This window comes from Tachypleus tridentatus, chromosome 13, assembly GCF_004210375.1.
Source record: "Tachypleus tridentatus isolate NWPU-2018 chromosome 13, ASM421037v1, whole genome shotgun sequence".
NCBI lineage: Eukaryota > Metazoa > Arthropoda > Merostomata > Xiphosura > Limulidae > Tachypleus > Tachypleus tridentatus.
Window position 1 is genome coordinate 261,515,498 of NC_134837.1, and position 25,530 is coordinate 261,541,027.

The 25,530-nt window shown below is 36.6% G+C and overlaps 1 protein-coding gene across 1 annotated transcript in view; it reads right to left on the reverse strand.

Moving 5' to 3' along the window:
- LOC143238925 (uncharacterized) overlaps positions 1-25,530 on the reverse strand; it is a 291,462-nt gene that overhangs the window by 223,091 nt on the left and 42,841 nt on the right. The window lies entirely within an intron of this gene.

The following is a 25,530-nucleotide window of genomic DNA, read 5'->3' on the forward strand; positions in this document are numbered from 1 at the left end:
GTGTTAAACTTCTATTGTAGCACAGAGCGGCATTTCTCAACTCTTACTATGACACAGACCATCTCGCTTCCTTGTATCGTCGTGACACGCTTTCAAACCACTAAAAACGAGTACAATGGAAAAATATTGTGATTTACGTATGCACACTTTCTCAGTTTTTGTTTATTTGTTTTCAGGAAATCCCATGGACCAGCAAGATGGTTGAGAAATGCTGCTATAAAGCAAGTAATAATTTTATTGAAGTAAATATTCCATCATTGTAAACAGGTTCATTTATTCAAGTTATTAAATTAATAATATGATCTCATCACATTGTACTATTTTGTTTTTTCCGATACATAAAATATCGTCCATCACACAAACACACAACTATTTGTTACGTGTTACAAATTCTTGTAAGTTATGATACCAAAAGCCTTCATCATTACGTCTTTACGAAATAACTATATGATACACGAGTAACTTACGTATTTGCTACGTATTGCTTAATTGGGTAAAGACGGGCATCACCACTCGCATTCGTCTTTACGAAATAACTATATGATACACGAGTAACTTACGTATTTGCTAGTTGCGGTATTGCAAATTAATTGGGTAAAGACGGGCATCACCACTCGCATTCGTCGTGAGTATTGGTAACATAAGTACATGTATAGATAGACGTCTGAACTGTTTAGTAAGTACGTTTATTTCACAACTGAAAGCCTTAAATGTAGTGTTTTTTATTTTTTGCAGGATTCAAAAAGCGAAATTCGTTGAAAGATAAATCAATACGTTACGCTACAGAGTGACTTGTAACGTAGTGAAACTAGAAATAAAGCACGTGAGACGCACGTGGCTCGTCCTACTCTTTCTTGTTATCGGTGTTGGTGTAATTGGATGTGAATATTGCAATAAAACGTTCAGGCGCAAGAAATCTGCATGGGAAAGACAGGGTGGGTGCAACACAAGAGAATGAGGCGGTAAAGAGATATTATGTGTGAAAATAAGATGCAGATAAACCATCTGTGATGTGTAAAATATGTCTGCAAGTTTCGTATGTCGTGTAAAATGAAAATTAAATCTCAATGTGGCTGCTGAAATTCACAATGTATCTGATGATTAGTACCAGACAGCCAGGCACTTGCCATGAACACAAATAAATAATCACTACTAAACAAGCTAATGGCGAGAGACCACTTCAGATGACCTATTCCTCGAATGGCGTTCTTGACCTAAGAACTATAACGCTGCGTGGTCGTGATTTGGACCATAACATCTGGTCAGGTTTTTTACTGGACGTTTTCTTCACTCTCTAGAGTTTGTTTGCAGTTCGACACAAAGCTAAACAATAACCTATTTTTGAAGTTCGTTACATCGCTTTACTTGATCAAAAAGTGTTTCTCAATCAACCGGTTCTATAGTTTGTACGGCTGTATATTTATAATTTTAGTTTCACATGTAATAACCCTTTTAAATAAAACTAATAGTAAACGTAACTATTGGTTGTCGATTTCTTTCTGTTAAGTGGCAATAACGTCTGTACAGCTAGTTAATTATAACGGGTACTAAGATCTATTTTCGTGTACGATTGAGTTTTTTAATGTCCTTAATAAAATATTTTTTCCCAAACATTTTGTCATGACAACACCACAAATAATTGTTTATTTGTTTTAAATTTCACGCAAATCTGCTCTAGGGCTATCTGCATATAGTTGCCCCTATTTTAAAGCAACAGACTAGAGGGAAGGCAGTTGGTCAACACCAGCTATTGAAGTAAAAGACCAGAGGGAAGACAGTTGGTCAACACCAGCTATTGAAATAACAGACTAGAGGAAAAGCAACTGGTCAACACCAGCAATTGAAGTAAGAGACTAGAGGGAAGGCAGTTGGTCAACACCAGCTATTGAAATAACAGACTAGAGGAAAAGCAATTGGTCAACACCAGCTATTGAAGTATGAGAGTATGAGAGTAGAGGGAAGGCAGCTGACCAAAGCCATATTGAAGTGACAGACTAGAAGGATTGGAGCTGGTCAACACCAACTACTGAAGCGACAGCTCAGAGAGATGGCAGCTAATTAACACTACCTATTGTCTACCCTTGAGCTTCTCCTGTTTGACATAATAGTAAGGCTTGACTGTCACTTTTTACAACGCACTCATGACCACAAAGTGCAGAGTGTGTCTTTTAGGGCAACAGAAAATCTCGAACTGTAGTATTTATTCCGTGTATGTTTTATTCAGTGGTTTTCAGGTGTATGACATCATTAAACGTTAACATATATTCAACCAACTACAGACAGCAAGTTTATAAGGTGGAAGTCTGTTATATTTTCAATTTTACAGATGTTCACTAAATTCGAGGAAAAGGCGTTATCAAGGTTTCATTTGTTTTGAAATTCAGGCAAAACCACACGAGGGATATCTGCTCTAGCTGTCCGTAATTTAACAGTGTAAGACTAAAGGGAAGGTAGCTAGTCATCACCATTTTCCGCTAACTCTTGGGCTACTCTTTAATCAACGAATAATGAGATTGACAAAAACGTTATAACGCTCCCACGACAAAAGGACGAGCATTTTGGTTTGAATGGATTCGAACCCACAACCCTCATATTGCGAGTCAAGCGCTCTAGCCAGCTGGCCATGCTGGACCCAATATCAAGGTATATTGCAGAGAAGAAGTAGACTATTGATTGGAGCTACATGTACTGAAATACGTACACATGTACGTTGATCAGCTGCTATCCCTCTAGTCTGTCACTTCGATATGTCGTGTTGACCAGCTACCATCTCTCTAGTCTCTCACTTCAATAGGTGGTGTTGACTACCTGCCATCTCTTTAGTATCTCCCTTAAACAGGTAGTGTTGACTACCTGCCATCTCTCTAGTATCTCCCTTAAACAGGTAGTGTTGACTACCTGCCATCTCTCTAGTCTGTCACTTCGATATGTCGTGTTGACCAGCTACCATCTCTGTAGTCTGTCACTTCAATAGGTGGTGTTGACTACCTGCTGTCTCTCTAGTATCTCACTTCAACAGGTGGTGTTGACTACCTGTCACCTCTCTAGTCTGTCACTTCAATAGGTGGTGTTGACTACCTACCATCTCTCTCGTCTGTCACTTCAATAGGTGGTGTTGACTACCTGCCATCTCTCTAGTCTGTCACTTCAACAGGTGGTGTTGACTACCTGCCATCTCTCTAGTCTGTCACTTCAATAGGTGGTGTTGACTACCTGCCATCTCTCTTGTCTCTCACTTCAACAGGTGGTGTTGACTACCTGCCATCTCTCTAGTCTGTCACTTCAATAGGTGGTGTTGACTACCTGCCATCTCTCTTGTCTCTCACTTCAACAGGTGGTGTTGACTACCTGCCATCTCTCTAGTCTGTCACTTCAATAGGTGGTGTTGACTACCTGCCATCTCTCTCTCAGTATCTCACTTCAACAGGTGGTGTTGACTACCTGCCATCTCTCTCTATCTCACTTAAACAGGTGGTGTTGACCGCCTGCCATCTCTCTTGTCTCTCACTTCAACAGGTGGTGTTGACTACCTGCTATCTCTCTAGTCTGTCACTTCAATAGGTGGTGTTGACTACCTGCCATCTCTCTTGTCTCTCACTTCAACAGGTGGTGTTGACTACCTGCCATCTCTCTTGTCTCTCACTTCAATAGCTGATGTTTACCAGTTGACTTTCCTCTTGCCTGCCACTTTAAATCAGGAGACAGCTTTATCCAAATACCCCTCGAGCATATTTGAGATAATTTTAAAACAAGTAAACAATTATTTGTGGTGTTATCAGGACAAAATGATTGGAAAAAGTATTTTATGAAGCACACATACATAGGCTTAAGTAAAACGAAAATCAAGGGCGCACTCTTCTGAAACATTCTTTATTATTTGTCATGAGCCTGTTGTTAGGTAACATATCCTAGAGTGTGTTGTTGTCTTTCTAACACTAACCTGTCCTGAAACTATAAAACATATTCTATTAATACCGACTGGAATGCATTCATTTTCTCCGAAACTAAATAAAACATACTTTGTAGCTATTTATTTGTTTACAAAGTTACTGAAATTAGAAAGCCTATTGTACACTTAATTTACGGTATGGGTGTTCACACTTTTTTTGGACGGAAGACTCAGTCAAAACTTAACAGTGTCCCCAAACACATACTCAACCAGTATTTAACATTGGAAACCTCTAAGTCCACACAGTAAGAAAAATAGGTTAAATCAAGCTGTAAACGGGATATGACGAAGTAAACATACACCACCAGTCCGGAAAATCTGGTTTGTTACAATTCCTCTCCTCTAACAGGTTAATATATAATAGTAATTGATCTATGCTAGATTTTAAATAGCCGACTAATTAATAATACCAAGTTAATCTGTCTTCTTAAACCTGTAATTTATTTCAAAGTAAGCGCACATAGCCCTCGAATAGTTTTGCGCGAAAATTCAAAACCAAAACAAAACATTTCAAAGTATTTTTCGGTCTAATTTAAATATTAATCCAATTATATTAAAAAATTGCTGTTAGCTATAGAGGATGAAATCGCCTTTACTCTAATGTATATAATACTTTTCCTATCCCTGTAATATATATCCGGTAGCTCATGTTTATTTATTTATTTTTATACGTGCTCCAAAGAATATAGTTTGTAAGCTCCGGTGTAAGTAGGAGTGATGTTTATGTAATCCAGGAAAGACAACTTCCTGGGGGATACTTCACACAGCAAACGGTCAAACAAAGCCACTTCTCTTGAAAACCTATGCTGATGGTTATCTGTTCTACAGGATGAAATTATTTAACTCAAAGAATTAAATTATTTTCTTAACGTGGGATGCTAGAATATTGGTTTCTAAACTTCTTACTATATTTAGAATGTAACTAATTATAACTTTCTATAAATAAAAAAATCGCTAATTATAACTTTCTATATGTAACGAAATGGTTATTTATAACTTTCTATAAGTAAGGAGGTAGCTAATTATAATGTTTTACATGTAATTAAGAAGCTAATCATAATATTCTATATGTAACGAAGCGGTTAATTATAACTTCATGTATACAAGAAAGTAGCTAATTATGACTTTATGTAGGGAAGAAGCTAATTATAACTTTTTATATCTGAGGAAGTAGCTAATTATAACTTTCGATATGTAAGGAAGTAGTTAATTTTCACTTCCTATATGCAAGGATGTAGCTAATTATAACTTTATATATATAAGGAATAGCTAGTTATAGCTCTCAATATGTAAAAAGTAGTCAATTATAAATTTCTGTATGTAAGGCAGTAACTAAATATAGCTTCATATATGTAAGGAAGTAGTTAATTATAACTTTATTTCAGGAAGCCACTAATTATAATTTCCTACAGGTAATGAAGTAGTTAATTATAACTTCGTACAGGTAATGAAGTAGTTAATTATAACTTTACATAAGGATGTAGCTAATTATAACTTTATATATGTAAGGAAATAGTAAATTATAACTTTATATATGTAAGGAAATAGTAACTTATAGTAAATTATTAAGGAAGTAGCTAATTATAAGTTTTAATATGTAAGGAAGTAGCGAATTGTAGCTATCTATATGTTAGGATGTAGTTAATTATAACTTTCTATATATAAGGAAGGAGCTAATTATAACATTATGTAAGGAAGTAGCTATTTATATTTTTCTATATACAAGAAAGAAGTTAATTATAATTGTATATATGTGAGGAATATTTATTTACAGTTCTCTATATGTAAGAAAGTAGTTAATTATAGTTTTCTGTGTGCAAGGAAGTGACTAATAATATATTTCTATATGTATGGACGTAGCTATCTGCAACTTTATATAAGTAAAGAATTGTTAATTATAGCTCTATTTATGTGAGCAAATAGTTATTTATACTTTACGCAAGAAAGTGCTAATTATATCTTTCTATATGTAAAAATGTAATTAATTTTAACTTTAATATGTAAGGAAGTAGCGAATTATAGCTATCTGTAAGTTAGAAAGTGGCTAATTATAACCTTGCTATATGTAAGGAAAGAGCCTAATTTTAGCTTTATGTAAAAAATATGTAAAAAGTTGTTAATTATAATTTTCTATATGTAAGGAACTAATTACATCTTTCTTGGTGTAAGGAAGTAGTTAATTATAACTTTATGTAAGGAAGTAGCTAATTATAATCTATGTAAGGAAGTAGCTAATTATAATCTATGTAATGAAGTAGCTAATTATAATCTATGTAATGAAGTAACTAATTATAATCTATGTAATGAAGTAGCTAATTATAATCTATGTAATGAAGTAACCAATTATAATCTATGTAATGAAGTAGCTAATTATAATCTATGTAATGAAGTAGCTAATTATAATCTATGTAATGAAGTAACCAATTATAATCTATGTAATGAAGTAACCAATTATAATCTATGTAACGAAGTAGCTAATTATAATATATGTAATGAAGTAGCTAATTATAATCTATGTAATGAAGTAGCTAATTATAATCTATGTAATGAAGTAACCAATTATAATCTATGTAATGAAGTAACCAATTATAATCTATGTAACGAAGTAGCTAATTATAATATATGTAATGAAGTAGCTAATTATAATCTATGTAATTAAGTAGCTAATTATAATCTATGTAATGAAGTAGCTAATTATAATTTATGTAATGAAGTAACCAATTATAATCTATGTAATGAAGTAGCTAATTATAATCTATGTAATGAAGTAGCTAATTATAATCTATGTAATGAAGTAACCAATTATAATCTATGTAATGAAGTAGCTAATTATAATCTATATAATGAAGTAGCTAATTATACTCTATGTAAGCAAGTAGCTAATTATAACTTTCTGTACGATAGAAAGTGGCTAATTATAAGTTTATATAAGGAAGTGGCTAATTACAACTTTCTATATGTAAAAGGTTGTTAATTATAACTTTCTATATCTGAAGAAGTATTAAATTATTTCTTTCTATATGTAAGGAGGAAATTTATTTAACTTTTTGTGTGTAAGGAAGTAATTAATTATACATTTCTATGTGTAAGGAAGTAACTATTTGCAACTTTATATATGTGAGGACCAGATAATTATAGCTCTGTTTATGTAAGAAAGTAGTTAATTATAATTTTTTGTATGTAAGGAAGTAGCTATTTGTAACTTTATGTATGGAAGTAGCTAATTATATCTTTCTATATGTAAGGAATAGGTAATTATATCTTTCTATGTGTAAGGAAGTAGATAATTACAATTTTATGTTAGGAAGTAGCTAATTATAATTTTCTATTTGCAAAGAGGTAGTTAATTATAACTTTATGTAAGGAAGTAGCTGATTATAACTTTCTATATATAAGGAAGTAGATAATAATAGCTTTATATATGTAAGAAGTAGCTAATTATATCTTTTTGTATGTGAGGAAGTAGCTAATTAAATTTTTCTACATGTAAGGAAGTTGGTAATTATAAATTTCTGAATGGAAGGAAGTAGCTAATTATATCTTTCTACATGTAAGAAAATACCTAATTATAATTTCCTGTATGTAGTGATGTAGCTAATTATAGCTTTCTTTGTGTAAGGAAGTAGCTGATTTTATATTTTTATATGTGAGGAAGTAGTTAAGTATAGCTTTTTCCATGTAAGTAAGTTGCTAATTATAGCTTTTTCCATGTAAGTAAGTTGCTAATTATAGCTTTTTCCATGTAAGTAAGTTGCTAATTATAGCTTTTTCCATGTAAGTAAGTTGCTAATTATAGCTTTTTCCATGTAAGTAAGTTGCTAATTATAGCTTTCTCTATGTAAGGAAGTAGCTAATTTAACTTTATCTATCTAAGGAAGTACCAAATTATATCTTTCTATGTGTAAGGAAGTAACTAATTAAAACTTTGTTATGGAGTTATTTCTAAAATAAAGTACGGAGACGCTTGAATTTCATTTTAACGTCCATACCTTCTAATGAATCTTCTTTTTAACGTTGGTGGTCTTTATTCACATTAAATAGTTTCGTATATTTAGAACAAGAAAAAATAAAGCTAATTTCTTCTCACTGATGTTCTTTGATGAACAGTTTTGAAAGCCAGCGTCATATTTCGTTTACCCATGTTTTAAATAAAATAATTTAGAGCACTTAATCAACGGAGTTTTAAAGGTAAACTGAAACCAACGGTTTCGTTCTTACTTGTCAATATTAATCATGTTCTCTCTTTGAAGGTTTAATCATTTAGGTAACAACGTTAATGATGCGATAGATGTGAAGCTCATACCAGTAAAGAAGGGTCTTCCTACAATGAAAGGTCGATAGAGTTATTGAAAATAGCTGTCGTTTCTAAAACGAACGAACCTTAATCAAACTTGACTTTGAACCATGAGGAAAGTAAATAGCAAATCATATTGTTTGGATGTGAACCATGGAAATCACGAGTAATTGTAGAACGAATAAAAACGTTAAATGTTTTATAGGCAGGAACTTGCATAGGTCGGGCTGTAGTCGCTTTCTTTACTTTCAACCAATGAAATAATCAGTTGTTTTAATTTGAGAATTTTTTTGGTAAAAAGCAGCGAGATAGATACTCAAAGGAAAAGTAGCCTTTAATTTTACTGAAATGGAGAGAGAGTTTTATTTATAGTAGTGAAAAATGGTGATAAAAAACACACACTAAAGTTTCAGGCCCAGCATGGCCAGATGGTTAAGGTGCTCGATTCGTAATCTGATGGTCGCGGGTGTTAAACCTCGTCACACCAAATATGCTCGTCCTTTCAGCCTTAGAGGCGTTATAATGTGACAGTCAATTCCACTCTTCGTTGGTAAAATAGTGGCCAAAGAGTTGGCGCTGGGTGGTGATGACTAGCTGCCTTCCCTCTAGTCTTACACTGCTAAATTAGGGACGGCTAGGGCAGTTATCCATCGTGTAGTTTTGCGCGAAATTCAAAACAAACCAATCAAACCACTAGTTTTGTGACTTAGTAAATATCTAAGACCAGTAAAGACAAGTAGTGGGAGGAAAATAGCCATATACCTTTACGTTTACTGAAGTAACTAAGAACCCAGGTTGTAGTAAAGATTACTTAAACACCCACATGGCTTTGGGTGGGGAATAAGAATCATGAAATCTGATTGTGTATTTTACTTGCTTTACCCAACTTGTCTTTAGAACAACTAACTTTTCCCGCTATAAAACAACTTGGACCGGCAGAATTTGATAACAAAGTCTACGAGTTAGGGTTAGGTAGAAGTAAAACAGATGCCTGGTGGCAGTTTGGTGGTGTTTTAGAAGTATCATTAGAAAATCTACGAGTTAGGGTTAGGTAGAAGTAAAACAGATGCCTGGTGGCAGTTTGGTGGTGTTTTTTATCATTAGAAAATCTACGAGTTAGGGTTAGGTAGAAGTAAAACAGATGCCTGGTGGCAGTTTGGTGGTGTTTTTTATCATTAGAAAATCTACGAGTTAGGGTTAGGTAGAAGTAAAACAGATGCCTGGTGGCAGTTTGGTGGTAGTAAAACAGATTTTTATCATTAGAAAGTCTACGAGTTAGGGTTAGGTAGAAGTAAAACAGATGCCTGGTGGCAGTTAGGGTTAGGTAGAAGTGGGTGGTTTTTATCATTAGAAAATCTACGGTTAGGGTTAGGTAGAAGTAAAACAGATGCCTGGTGGCAGTTTGGGTGGTGTTTTTATCATTAGAAAATCTACGAAAGGTAGAAGTAAAACAGATCTACGAGTTAGGGTTAGGTAGAAGTAAAACAGATGCCTGGTGGCAGTTTGGGTGGTGTTTTTTATCATTAGAAAATCTACGAGTTAGGGTTAGGTAGAAGTAAAACAGATGCCTGGTGGCAGTTTGGGTGGTGTTTTTTATCATTAGAAAATCTATGCCTTAGGTTAGGTAGAAGTAAAACAGATGCCTGGTGGCAGTTTGGGTGGTGTTTTTATCATTAGTGGTGTTTTTTTGGGTCATTAGAAAATCTACGAGTTAGGGTTAGGTAGAAGTAAAACAGATGCCTGGTGTCAGTTTGGGTGGTGTTTTTATCATTAGAAAATCGGGTTAGGTAGAAGTAAAACAGATGCCTTAGGGAGTTAGGGTTAGGTAGAAGTAAAACAGATGCCTGGTGGCAGTTTGGGTGGTGTTTTTTATCATTAGAAAATCTACGAGTTAGGGTTAGGTAGAAGTAAAACAGATGCCTGGTGGCAGTTTGGGTGGTGTTTTTTATCATTAGAAAATCTACGAGTTAGGGTTAGGTAGAAGTAAAACAGATGCCTGGTGGCAGTTTGGGTGGTGTTTTTTATCATTAGGATTTTTTTAATCAAAAAGAGGTCAGAGTGCAGTAAAAATATTTATCTGTTTGTTTATCTGTTCACATCTCTCTGTCTATTTACCTTTCCGTCTGTCCAAAGAAAGTGTTTTTTTATTATATGACGTTTCGTGAAAAGTGATACAACTCTTGAATCGCCTACTGAGAGTTTACAGGAAACCTTGCTGTAGGCGTGGCAATTTGTCTATTTCTGGCTTCTTGAAATTGATGTTATTTATGTCAGAGAGATGATTAATGTGGCGACAGACTAACCGTCTTTGTCGTTAGAAGACAAATGCATGATGGTTTCTGTTTTGTTATTTGGCCTGTACAAAACTGCCAGTGTCAAGTAACCTATGTTCTTTCTATACGTCACTCTCGTATGGCTTACGTCTTAAGATACTCTTTGTGAATTCATCGCCTTGTTATACAAATTATATGTCTGTAAGAGATAAAAGCAGGAAAAATTATTTAGAGTCTAAACTTAAACTGATTTTTGACATTCAGTAAGAACGTCTGCTTTGTTGTTAAGCAACTGAAATTCACACTTACTCTTGTATCTCACTAGGCCTAATTGCTTTCCACGTCGCCATTTTGCTCATACAAATAAATATTTCAAGATCCCCCCCTTAAGAAAAGGGGTGAAAATTATAACTGCATTATTAATTTCATTTTGACCTACATTATAGGGCCCGGCGTGGCCAGGTGGTTAAGGCACTCGACTCGTAATCCTCGTCACATCAAACATGCTCGCCCCTTCAGCCGTAAGGGCGTTATATGTGACGATCGGTCAATCCCAGTATTTGTTGGTAAAAAGTAGCCCAAGAGTTGGCGATGGATGGTGATGACTAGCTGCTTTCACCCTAGTCTTACACTGCTAAATTAGAGACAGCTAGCGCAGATAGCCCTGTTGTAGCTTTGCGCGAAATTTAAAACAAACCAATTCACTTGAGTAAAACAACAAAACTTAACAATTACATCCTTCATTTTTTATTTATAAATCTGATTTAAGTATTTCTTATATTTTTAGTCTTGTTGTTGTTACAGAAACGTTAAAAGTTATTGTAGGTACTTACATAGACTAATTTTGAATAGATGTAATTGCTGTTTGTAAAATGAAATTTAACCGTTAATGTTTTGACACACCCCGGACCCAGATTGTTTTGGTGTGGGTGTTTATTGATAGGAACGCGAACCACAGAGTCACAAAAGGTTAAAAAATACCATCTCTTAAAAGTTAGTAAATAAAGAAAGTTTTTCTTAATCAAGGAGCTCAGACCCATGGTTCATCCTTTTTTGTTTTCTTAGTCTACAAACGTGTCCCGAGGGTGATATCCCTCGTAAGCAAGATTAATCGTGTTTTTTCGGTACCCTATCCTTATTGCATTTCATATTAAGATGCTTTGTTTGTTTGTTTTGGAATTTCACACAAAGCTACTCGAGGGCTATCTGTGCTAGCCGTCCATAATTTAGCAGTGTAAGACTAGAGGGAAGGCAGCTAGTCATCACCACCCACCGCCAACTCTTGGGCTACTCTTTTACCAACGAATAGTGGGATTGACCGTCACATTATACACCCCCACGGCTGGGAGGGCGAGCATGTTTAGCGCAACGCGGGCGCGAACCCGCGACCCTCGGATTACGAGTCGCACGCCTTACGCGCTTGGCCATGCCAGGCCATATTAAGATGCACAATTCGATTAAAAAACATCACATGTAGGATTAGTTTCGTCTTTTCGTCATAGAGAAATATTAGACATACCGTTACAAGAGCGAAACAAGAAAATGGTTCTATATTTTCTTCGGAAATAATCAATGGAAATCAGTTACTTTCTAACATTTTACTTCTGATATGATGCAGTAGAATTAGAACTAATCTTACTAACTGATAGTCATCTGTCGTCAAAGTTCCGCAACCATAATTGTTACAAAATAGCGAAAGTCGCCTACTGCAGCTATTTAATGTTTGTGTTGCTTTTCATCATAAACGTCACTCTAATTATACAGAAACAACGTAATGTCTTATTCGTTTTGACCAGGACTTCCTATCGATTCTTCAGTCTGACATAACCGTAACCAATGGCTGTCCCATAATGGAACTATTACTGCCCACTCTTGGGATGCGCTAGATATACCGATCAGATGTTGCAATAACGAAAGAGAAGAAAGCGAGGCTTGTAATGTCCGTATACTGAGTACAGTGGTCTGTCTCCCTTGGGGACAGTCTACTTGACTCATTACACGTGTTTTCTCTGAAGATCTCCCGTCTCGGGTGCCAGTGACATGCGCGTCCGAACAGACAAGAAAATTAATTTGATGTGATTTGGAAAGTGCGAGCAAAGACCAAATTTGTCTTTTTGTTTTTGTTTTTTCTTTTTCTCTCTGGTTAGTTGAAGCCTAACGAAGTTGTTGGTAGATGTCGCTGGTGAAAAATGAAATCCGAGAAAATGTCGGCTGCGACATGTTTGCTCGTTTTTCTTCTCAGTTAAAGATACACTTTTTTTTTTATATTACGATTGTTTTTCCTGTTTCATGTATTAATAACGGTTATGACTGATTTATCTGTAGTTTAGATATAAAAATCGCATAACAATATTAAGGATTTCGAATAACAAACCGTAATTATAATTAGAAATAAGAACTTATTTTAACCGCTTTAAATGGTTAAACTTGTGCTCATTGTAATATGATATTGTGTTAGTTAGGAAAGTGTATTCGACACACGTCTTCGTATGTGTCCATTCTCCACTTAGTTTATTCTTAGGAACTGTTTTCGCTACGAAAATAACGATCACTGCAGATGGCTTTTGGACCGGCATGGCCAGGTGGTTAAAATACTCGACTCGTAATCCGAGGGTTGCAGGTTGGAGTCCCCGTCAAACAAAAAATGCTTACCCTTTTAGCCGTAGGGACGTTATAATGTACGGTCAATCCCACTATTCGTTGGTTAAAGAGTAGCCCAAGAATTAGCGGTGAGCGGTGATGACTAGCTGCCTTCCCTGTAGTCTTGCACTGCTAAATTAAAGACGACTAGCGCAGATAGCCTTCGTGTAGCTTTGCGCGAAATTAAAAAACAAACAAATTGATGGCTTTTCAGGGACATCGGTGGCGCCATTTTGCGAAATATAAATTGTGCGTCCGTCCTTAGTAAAATAAATTAATCGGCAAAAACGTGTCGTAGCCCCCTTACGGTTGGCCCTCTAGGTTGGCGCACTATTTTCGCTACCCCTGGTACAGACTTGTTGTTGTCTTCACATTTTTCTTACAGATTGGTTCTCTGCATATCAAAATCAGAAATCTGTAAAGACCCCCGCTAGTACAGCGGTATGTCTCTGGATTTGCAACGCTAAAATCAGGGGTTCGATTCCCCTCGGTGGGCTGAGCAGATAGCCTTTGTGGCTTTGCTAAAAGAAAAACACACAAACACAGATCTGTGAAAATAACATTTCCGATCTACGTTTTGTCTTCCATAAGTTATGGTCCATGAATCTTTACGTTTAATGCCAAAATTTACCAGTTAGGTTGAACAATGAGAAACAGGGTACAAACAATTTATATGAACAGTGTAATACTTTAAAAGTTAGGATTTATTGCCAAAAGCCGAGGTACTGATAGAAACTAACAGGCCTAAATTACTATAGAAATCAAGTTTAATGGAGATTGTGAATAAAAAACTTCTAAGACAGTGACTTGTGTAAAATAGAAAAAGGACAGATTAAGATATGTTTTTGTGTATTTGTAATTAAACACAAAATACACAATGAGCGGTTTCTACCCACCACTGCATCGAAACCCGGTATCTAGCGTTGTCAGACCACTGACATGCCGGTGTGCCAATAGGGGGAAAATTATAAGGAATATGGAAATAACTCTTCTTTTAACTTAACTTTTTAACTATAATTTAGGGCTAATGGCTTTGAATACTTTGCTGTATTAAGATGTTTAAATAGCAACTTTCAAAGAAATGTTCTCGCTTCTTCCGACATTATGCCACCCACAGCCTTATCATTCTATAATACTTGAAACAGCTTTGGAGAGTTTCCTTTTATGAGAGTGAAGTCAGCCAGATAAATAGCAGAACGCTTTTTCTATTTACATAACAGTTCCTAAGTGTTATGACTAATGACCGAATAATGACATCAGTCATCACAGTAGCTGAATGTTGTGGCTGATGACCAGATAATGACATCAACCATTACAGTAGCTGAGTGTTGTGGCTAATGACCAGGTAATGACACCAATCATCACTGTAGTTGACTGCTGTACCTAATGACCAGATAATGACACAACCATCACTGAGTGTTGTGGCTAATGACCAGGTAATGACACCAACCATCACTGTAGTTGACTGCTGTGGATAATGACCAGATAATGACACCAACCATCACTGTAGTTGACTGCTGTACCTAATGACCAGATAATGACATCAACCATCACAGTAGTTGACTGCTGTGGCTAATGACGAGATAATGACATCAACCATCACAGTAGCTGAGTGCTGTGGCTAATGACGAGATAATGACATCAACCATCACAGTAGTTGACTGCTGTACTTAATGACCAGATAATGACATCAACCATCACAGTAGCTGAGTGCTGTGGCTAATGACAAGATAATGACATCAACCATCACAGTAGTTGACTGCTGTACTTAATGACCAGATAATGACATCAACCATCACAGTAGCTGAGTGCTGTGGCTAATGACCAGATAATGACATCAACCATCACTGTTGTTGACTGCTGTACCTAATGACCAGATAATGACATCAACCATCACAGTAGCTGAGTGCTGCGGCTAATGACCAGATAATGACATCAACCATCACTGTAGTTGACTACTATAGCTAATGACCAGATAATGGTAACAAACATCATGAGAAAGCTAATTATTAAATTAACATAAATTTGAGACTAACATTTCAACGCAGCAACTGCTGTCTTTAACCTGACCAGAATACTTTTAGGTAAACAAAATAAACTTTCTATGATAATTTTAACGTAGGAGTGAGTTTTCGGAAACCCCACTTTGCTCACCATCAACTCTGAACATATTGAGAGATACACTGTGTAACATTAAAAATACACAGACATTTTGTTTTACAAATGTTGTATACCTCCTAAAAAGAATATAAGACGATGTGTCATTTCTAACTCTTCGCGCCCAGTTAAAATCTGCTTTCGACTCACCAAAATTGGTAACACAGAAGTTTCCAGCTTAAAAGGCTATGAAAAGTAAAATACGCCCACTAATAAACTTATGCCGAGAGACAGTGTGTTTTGAGGAATTCTGTTAGAACACAATGTCATCAACTCCAAAGCGACACCTAGTTCATTGTGCTGACATTCAACATTGTTGTTTTATTCTAATTTATGTGTCGATGAAGAAGATAGAAAACTGTTTCACTCAGTGTTTAAAGAATCGTCCACATGTATATTAATTTTCATAATTTATCTTATAGAAGATTAAAGGCTTTTCCTTTCCTAGTCAATGTTTGCATTTGGTAGTTATCATGAACGTCGTAACACTTTGTTAAAATTGTGACACCAGATAATTTCTTTTGGCGCTCACGTGCAGTTTTTAACTTTCTTTTTTCGGAGACGTAAAAACGTGTGTTCTTGATGAAATAAAACTAAGAAACCGCAGTATTATCTCGCACGAAAGTAGCCGCGGGTAAGAACACAAATAGTATGTCTAGAGCGTTTTGGTCTATAAACAACATCTGTCGCCAGCTGATCTGCCAAAGCTACAGATAATGCCATATTAAGAATCCTTAAAACACAGCGCCACCTCTGTTAGAACAAGACTGAATTGTGAAAGAATGAGAAATAATTCTTTGCTCTTCATAACAGAAATACATCAACAGTCGCAGTATACGTTACCGTAATCAACACTAGACTAGGAAGTTGTCCCTAAGGTTTTAGATGTGAGAAAGGTCTAAAAATGTCTATACTGTTTCATTTAAATTTAAATGAGCGTTGTAGATTGAACTAATAACCCTGTATCTGTTAATGAGTGTTGTGGGCTGAACTCCAATAACTCTATATCTTTAAATGAGGGTTGTGGGTTGAATTAATATCTCTATATATCTCTAAATGAGACTGAACTAATGACTCTGTATCTCTAAACGAGCATTGTGAGCTGAATTAATAACTCTGTATCTGTAAATGAGTGTCATGAACTGAACTTTAACAACCCAATATCTCTAAATGAGTGTTGTGGACTGAACTTCAATATCTCTATATCTCTAAAGTGTGTTGTGGACTGAACTCCAATTACTCTATATCTTTAAATGAGCGTTGTGGGTTGAATTAATATCTCTATATCTCTAAATGAGTGTTGTGGACTGAACTAATAACTCTGTATCTCTAAACGAGCGTTGTGGGCTGAATTAATCACCCTGTATCTGTAGATGAGTGTTGTGGACTGAACTTCAATTTCTCTCTATCTCTAAATGAGTGTTGTGGATTGAACTTCAATATCTCTATATCTCTAAAGTGCGTTGTGGGCTGACTAATAACTATATCTCTAAATGAGTGTCGTGGACTGAACTTTAATAACCCCATTTCTCTAAATGAGTGTTGTCGGCTGACTAATAACTATATATCTAAACGAGTGTTGTGGACTGAAGTAATAACTCTGTATCTCTAAACGATCGTTAATGACTGAACTAATAACTCTATATCTCTAAATGAGCGTTGTGACTAAGCTCCAATAACTCTATATCTCTAAATGAGCGTTGTGGCTGAGCTCCAACAACTCTATATCTCTAAACGATGGTTGTGGACTGAACTAATAACTCTATATCTCTAAATGAGCGTTGTGGCTGAGCTCCAACAACTCTATATCTCTAAACGATGGTTGTGGACTGAACTAATAACTCTATATCTCTAAATGAGCGTTGTGGCTGAGCTCCAATAACTCCATATCTCTTAAATGAGCGTTGTGGCTGAGCTCCAACAACTCTATATTTCTAAATGAGCGTTGTGGCTGAGCTCCAACAACTCTATATTTCTAAATGAGCGTTGTGGTTCAGCTCCAACAACTCTATATTTCTAAATGAGCGTTGTGGTTGAGCTCCAACAACTCTGTATTTCTAAATGAGCGTTGTGGTTGAGCTCCAACAACTCTATATTTCTAAATGAGCGTTGTGGTTGAGCTCCAACAACTCTATTTCTAAATGAGCGTTGTGGCTGAGCTCCAACAACTCTATATTTCTAAATGAGCGTTGTGGTTGAGCTCCAACAACTCTGTATTTCTAAATGAGCGTTGCAAGTTAGAAAATTGTATTTAATTTACACAAAAAGTTTCTTTTTTAAAATTTTCTGTCTATTTAAACAATATTTTTGGTAATAAAATAATAAATTCTCTTTTTTGGGGGATCTTTATCTGAATGTTGATTTCGGGGTTTAAATAATCAGTTATTTTCTAAGATCCCAGAATACAGTTTTATCCATCGTCAGTGGTAATTAACCGGATTTTGGTTGAATAAGGAAAAACGAGCGTAGTTTCCACTATAATATCTCATAACCTTCTTTTCTTTTAACTTTTGTCGCGTTTTTAAATCTCTTTTGCTTATGAACCGGAACAGCTGAACATCACGAACTGTATTTCGAGTCAGCTACGTGAAGGCGATTTTTTATCTGAAACGGAAAATTACCTTCCCAGACTACAACCCCCAGAGGATATTCCTTCCAGTAAGTTGAGAGTCTTCAAAAAGGTACTAACTTTTGTCTTGTCAATAGTATAAAACAACAACAGTGATTTATACGTCTCTACTCCTTGAAATCGAAAGCTGGTGTGTAAACTGTGGAGCAAGATGATTAAACGGCCCAAAGTTCTAAGAAGGAAAACAAATAAGTCACAGATATTTTGGTTTTGTAACCTGCAGTAATCTGTATTTACAGTCTCACATGTGTGTTTTTCATGGCAATGAACTCTTTCATTCATCCCACTTATTACTTCTGACATTTGATTGGTTTGTTCCATGACAACACTGACCTTGTGTATAATATGATGGATCCATATTTCGTACTGTGTGCTGCAAAACACTGATCTTGTGTATTTGATAGATCCACATCTCGTACTGTGTGGTGCACAACACCGATCTTGTGTATAATATGATGGATACACATCTTGTACTGTGTGCTGCACAACACTGACCTTGTGTATAATATGATGGATGCACATCTCATACTGTGTGCTGCACAACACCAATCTTGTGTATAATATGTTGGATGCATATCTCGATCTGTGTGCTGCACAACACTGACCTTATGTATAATATGATGGATGTATATCTCGTACTGTGTGCTGCACAACACCGATCTTGTGTATAATATGTTGGATGCATATCTCGATCTGTGTGCTGCACAACACCGATCTTGTGTATAATATGATGGATACACATCTCGTACTGTGTGCTGCACAACACTGACCTTGTGTATAATATGATGGATGCACATCTCATACTGTGTGCTGCAAAACACTGATCTTGTGTATTTGATGGATCCACATCTCGTACTGTGTGCTGCACAACACCGATCTTGTGTATAATATGATGGATACACATCTCGTACTGTGTGCTGCACAACACTGACCTTGTGTATAATATGATGGATGCACATCTCATACTGTGTGCTGCACAACACCGATCTTGTGTATAATATGTTGGATGCATATCTCGATCTGTGTGCTGCACAACACTGACCTTGTGTATAATATGATGGATGTATATCTCGTACTGTGTACTGCACAACACCGATCTTGTGTATAATATGTTGGATGCATATCTCGTTCTGTGTGCTGCACAACACCGATCTTGTGTATAATATGATGGATACACATCTCGATCTGTGTGCTGCACAACACTGACCTTGTGTACAATATGATGGATGTATATCTCGTACTGTGTGCTGCACAACACCGATCTTGTGTATAATATGTTGGATGCATATCTCGATCTGTGTGCTGCACAACACTGACCTTGTGTATAATATGATGGATGTATATCTCGTACTGTGTGCTGCACAACACTGACCTTGTGTATAATATGATGGATACACATCTCGATCTGTGTGCTGCACAACACTGACCTTGTGTATAATATGATGGATGCACATCTCATACTGTGTGCTGCACAACACCGATCTTGTGTATAATATGATGGATGCATATCTCGATCTGTGTGCTGCACAACACTGACCTTGTGTATAATATGATGGATGTATATCTCGTACTGTATGCTGCACAACACCGATCTTGTGTATAATATGATGGATGCATATCTCGATCTGTGTGCTGCACAACACTGACCTTGTGTATAATATGATGGATGTATATCTCGTACTGTATGCTGCACAACACCGATCTTGTGTATAATATGATGGATGCACATCTCGTACTGTGTGCTGCACAACACTGATCTTGTGTATAATATGTTGGATACACATCTCGTACTGTGTGCTGCACAACACTGACCTTGTGTATAATATGATGGATGTAAATCTCGTACTGTGTGCTGCACAACACTGACCTTGTGTATAATATGATGGATGCATATCTCGTACTGTGTGCTGCACAACACTGACCTTGTGTATAATATGATGGATACATAGCTCGTACTGTTTGCTGCTTTAAGGTTTACATGGATAGCGACTAACGATTATGAATGATACATGTGTTTGAACCTCCCGTCCACCATAAAACCGAAAGTTTCAAACGTTTTACGAGGTTTATAAAAATGTCATACTTGATGCCACCACAAGACCAATGTGGTTCACTAAGAAATCATATTCACAGAAAAGGGCACGATTTTGTGAAAGTAAACAATTCTAACATTTTTAGACAAATAGCAACCTACAAGAACAACAAACTATGTTTGTTTGTTGTAAAACACAAAAAACTAAGTAATGGGCAATTTCTTTGTTCTGCCCATCGGTTATAAGCCCACTGACATACTGCTGAGTCACTGGGTGGAAAGTGGTACTCCAAAAGATCACTGACATACCACTGAGTCACTGGGTGGAGAGTGGTACTCCAAATGATCACTGACATACTGCTGAGTCACTGGGTGGAGAGTGGTACTCCAAATGATCACTGACATACCACTGAGTCACTGGGTGGAGAGTGGTACCCAAAAGATCACTGACATACTGCTGAGTCACTGGGTGGAGAGTGGTACTCCAAAGATCACTGACATACTGCTGAGTCACTGGGTGGAGAGTGGTACTCAAATGATCACTGACATACCACTGAGTCACTGGGTGGAGAGTGGTACTCCAAAAGATCACTGACATACCACTGAGTCACTGGGTGGAGAGTGGTACTCAAAGATCCCTGACATACTGCTGAGTCACTGGGTGGAGAGTGGTACTCCAAAAGATCACTGACATACTGCTGAGTCACTGGGTGGAGAGTGGTACTCCAAATGATCACTGACATACCACTGAGTCACTGGGTGGAGAGTGGTACTCCAAAAGATCACTGACATACCACTGAGTCACTGGGTGGAGAGTGGTACTCCAAAAGATCACTGACATACTGCTGAGTCACTGGGTGGAGAGTGGTACTCCAAAGATCACTAACATACTGCTGAGTCACTGGGTGGAGAGTGGTACTCCAAATGATCACTGACATACCACTGAGTCACTGGGTGAAGGGGGTACCCAAAAGGCCGCTACATACTGCTGAGTCACTTGGTGAAAAGTGGTACTCCAAAAGACCACAACGTACTGCTGAGTCACTGGATGAAAGGTGGTACTCCAAAAGACCGCTACCTACTGCTGAGTCACTGGGTGAAAGGTGGTACTCCAAAAGACCACTACATACTGCTGAGTCACTGGGTGAAAGGTGGTACTCTAAAAGACCACAACGTACTGCTGAGTCACTGGGTGAAAAGTGGTACTCTAAAAGACCACAACGTACTGCTGAGTCACTGGGTGAAAGGTGTTACTCCAAAAGACCACTACATACTGCTGAGTCCAAAAGATACTTATATGCTAACGTTGCCCTATTATTCGTGATTGCGAGAAATCCGCTTGAAATAAAAATGTATCTCAGAACGGCTGATATGTCTATTAACACTTTTATTGATAAGCAGAGAAAAACAAGCAACTGCAGCGCCCCCTACAGCCCCGTACCGGTTTATACTCTCGTTCATAAGACATGTGTCAAGCAACGGTCAGTTGCAAACTCTCTTTGTTAACCTGAAGATGACCTAAGACGGTCGGAAAGCTGTTCTCTCCTTGTCAATAAAAGTGTTAATGCCCATACCAGCCGTTCTGAGATACGTTTCCCTATTATGTTGTTAAAGGAACACAAATCTACAAAACAACGGCCATGATGATATTGTACAAACGAAACATTGCGAAACAGTGACATTAATAAGTCTGAGGGCTCACATCACTAAACACAAGGTTTCGATACCCGTGGCGGACTCAACACAGATAGCCCATTATGTAGCTTTGTGCTGAACAACAAACAAGATTTTTTTTACTTTAATATGTGGATGATATAGTTCAATTTGGACTGAAAGATTGACTTGGTTTCTCGGTCTCGGGTGATTATCAGTTTGGACTAAGAATTATTTCCAACAACCGTTGTCACGGTAGATGAAAGTAGTTTACATAAAGAGAATATAAACATAAGGAGATTATAGGAGGGAGAAATTCGGAAATGCAAAGATCCCGAAAGTCAGCCATTACCAGGGAACCGTATTTCACTGTACTGGATGAAAGTTAATTGAATAAAAGCTACAATCATTGTGCTCGACACGTAGAGATAGGGGAGGACGGATAAAGGCTGAACGAGACAGTTTTATTAAACTGGAAAAGACCGTATCCATTCAAATTGATTCATTACCGAACATATATTCAACAAAACCTATTCTTTTTCTTTAAAAAAAAGAAGTTTTTTATCGATATTTGGAATGGTGCACAAGCTGCTGGAAATAAAGGGATTGCTAAAACTTGGATTGTTAGACAAATAACTTTCATAATACAGATTGTAGAGCTTAACTCAATCTACCTTAAGCCAAGAATGTGCAATATGAGACGTTGTGTAACATAACTAAATTAAGAATATGTACAGAAACGTTAGAAAAAAGAACATTTAATAATAAAGTGATAATACGTGTAAAATACCAACGACACTTAATATGTTAGACATACAGAAGCCTTTTATTCTGCTTCATTTTAAAAGAGTGTTTTGAGCATTCCGATTTCCACAACAAAAGCATTATAAAGCTCCAAGGAGTGACAGTCATCGACCTAGTTCCGCTCGTACGTTATAAAGTTTCAACAAGTGACAGTCATCGACCACTTAAGCTGAGACATTGTAATCTTTAAGGAGTGACAGTCATCGACCTAGTTCAGCTTATAGATGATAAATATTCAAGGTGTGACAGTCATCGACCTATTCAATTGATACACTATAAATATCAAGGAGTGACAGTCATCGACTTATTCAGCTGATACATTACAAACTTCAAGGAGTGACAGTCATCGACCTATTTCAGCTGATACGTAATAATCTTTAAGGAATAACAGTCATCCACCTATTTCGGGTTATACATGATAAACATTCAAGGAGTGACAGTCATCGACCTAGTTCAGCTGATACCTTATAAACTTTAAGGAGTGACAGTCATCAACGTAGCTGAGTTGATGGAAGCTGGCTTTGTTCGAAACTTCAGTTCTTACCAAGTCATTTGCTACGAAATGCCAGATTTTATGTTTTCATTGCGTGTGAAGGACAGAGTTTAGAGATAGTCAGTAAAATTACACGTTTAAGTTTTGGAAAGCACAGATGTACTATATATATCTTACAACATACTTTTTATAAAAACATGAATTTTAAAAGTGTGTTCAAGGCCATTTTTTTTTTCCCATCAGCTACTTGAGTAAACTTATTGAATCTCATTTTGTTTTCCGACCTCTGGAAACAAGTTTATTGCACAATCAAAGTTAAACTACGTCGACGTTAATTTATCGAGAAATCAATACAGTTGTTTTTCGTCTTCAGTGTTTTACTGATATTTGTTGTAATTGTTAACCATTATATCGGTTTTGTTGTTATACTTTATTAAAGCAAACTACGTTGACTAGAAAGAAATGTCAACCCACTAATTAATATACGTAACTTAACTTACCCATCTAACTAGGACCTAATGATTAGAATACATTGATTTATCTTTTTAATATCCTGGCTGTTAACGATATTTTTGGCCGTAATCCCAATAATATCTCATGAGGTTCAGCCGGCTCAAAATATTTTTAGGCTAGTTCTAGATCCGAATTCTAATCTAAAAATCTAGAATAATCATCATAATAAGTAATATATACATGCATTAACTTAAATTTGTATTCCACACTTTAAATAATAAAAAAAACATAAGTGAATGTAACTCACATGTTCTAATACACGTCATCGTAATCTTTATCGGCTATGAATGTCACGTGATTTGGTAACTTCTTATTACTAACTTGTTTTAATATGAGGCGCTCAACACTGCAGATGCTAGTCTCATAATTTTCTGTTTACTGAATTAGCAAGAACTATCTTTTGTACAAGCTTATGATTTATTTGTTTGTTTTGAATTTCGCGCAAAGCTACACGAGGGTTATCTACGCTAGCCGTCCCTAATTTTGCAGTGTAAGACTAGAAGGAAAGCGTCTACTCATCACCACCCACCGACAACCCTTGGGCTACTCTTACCAATAAATATTGGGATGAACTGACACTTTTAACGCCTCCACGTCGAAGAGGACGAGCATAGTACTGATAGAGACTGTTTTTATCATCATTTGCTGTAACAACAACTGTTTCGTTGTTGAGTGAAACGGTGCAAATGAAATCGATCAACTAAAGTTCAACCCACTGAACCTTAAGTACACCTTAAGAACCTTAAGAAATGATAGGTATGCTATAAAACAAATTGGTTAGCACCAGTTTTAAATAAGAACACAGAGCGTATTTTATTTACACTTCGAAAAAACTCACTACTAATCACACGAGACGCATGATTATCTCTCTTCTTTTTTTTTTTCCTGTCTTGGTGAAAAACTTCTCGTGAGGGCGAATGAAGCTTTTTAAATTCGTGTTATTCTCGAAGTAGTCAAACTAAGTCCTGTAGTTTGCGTTTCTTTATTGAACTGAAATTAGTTCTACTTTGCTCTGCAAGTTGGCACTGACATATCAGCTGAAAAAGATAATGTAATTTAAAAGTCTTAAGTTTTCCAAAAGTTTGTTTCCTTTGAGGAGGGCCTGGCATAACCAGGATGTTAAGGCACTCGACTCATATTCTCAGGGTTGCGTGTTCGAATCCCCGTCACACCATACATGCTCGTTCTTTAAGCCATGGGGACGTTATAATGTTACGGTCTGTCCCACTATTCGTTGATAAAAAAGAGTAGCCCAAGAGATGGCGGTGAGTGGTGATGACTAGCTGCCTTCCCTCTAGTCTTACTCTGTTAAATTAGGGATGGCTAGCGCAGATAGCCCTCGTGTAGCTTTGTGAGAAATTCAAAAGAAACCAAACCTTCGAGTTGTATGTGCGTCTCTTAATTTAAAATCTCAGGCTCGAACCGGGATATGCTGCTGAACACGATCTGGACGTTTAAATATGTATGTGTGTGTGTGTGTTTTTCTCACAGCAAAGCCACATCAGGTTATCTGCTGATTCCACTGAAGGGTATCGAACCGCTGATTTTAGAGTTGTAAATCCGTAGACTTACCGCTGTACCAGCGGGGAACGAGATTTCAAATATGAGGTATTATAGGAGTGAGTGTTAATCTCGCTATTTAACTAAGAATATCAGAGTAGACGTCAACTATGCTGCTGACTGCTTGTCCTCCCAGTTACAAATTATGGTTGGTTGTACCGTTCAATCCATGTCTCGCACTTAAAGCCATTTAGGTTGAAAATAGGAAATACCAAATTTCTTTTTCTCCGAGTTTGAAAACGTTATTTTACTATTGAAATACCTCCTACTTTTCGGTGTTGTTGAATAACAAATTTGAACATGTTCCGTAGTACCGCAAAACTACTGAAGATGGCAATGCAAGACATTGCATTGCACGCAATAGTTTGTTTGTTTTTCGAATTTCGCGCAAAGCTACACGAGGGCTATCTGTGCTAGCCATCCCTAATTTAGCAATGTAAGACTAGATGGAAGGCAACTAGTCATCAACACTGGCCGCCAATTCTTGGGCTACTCTTTTTCCAACGAATAGTGGGATTAACAGTCACATAATA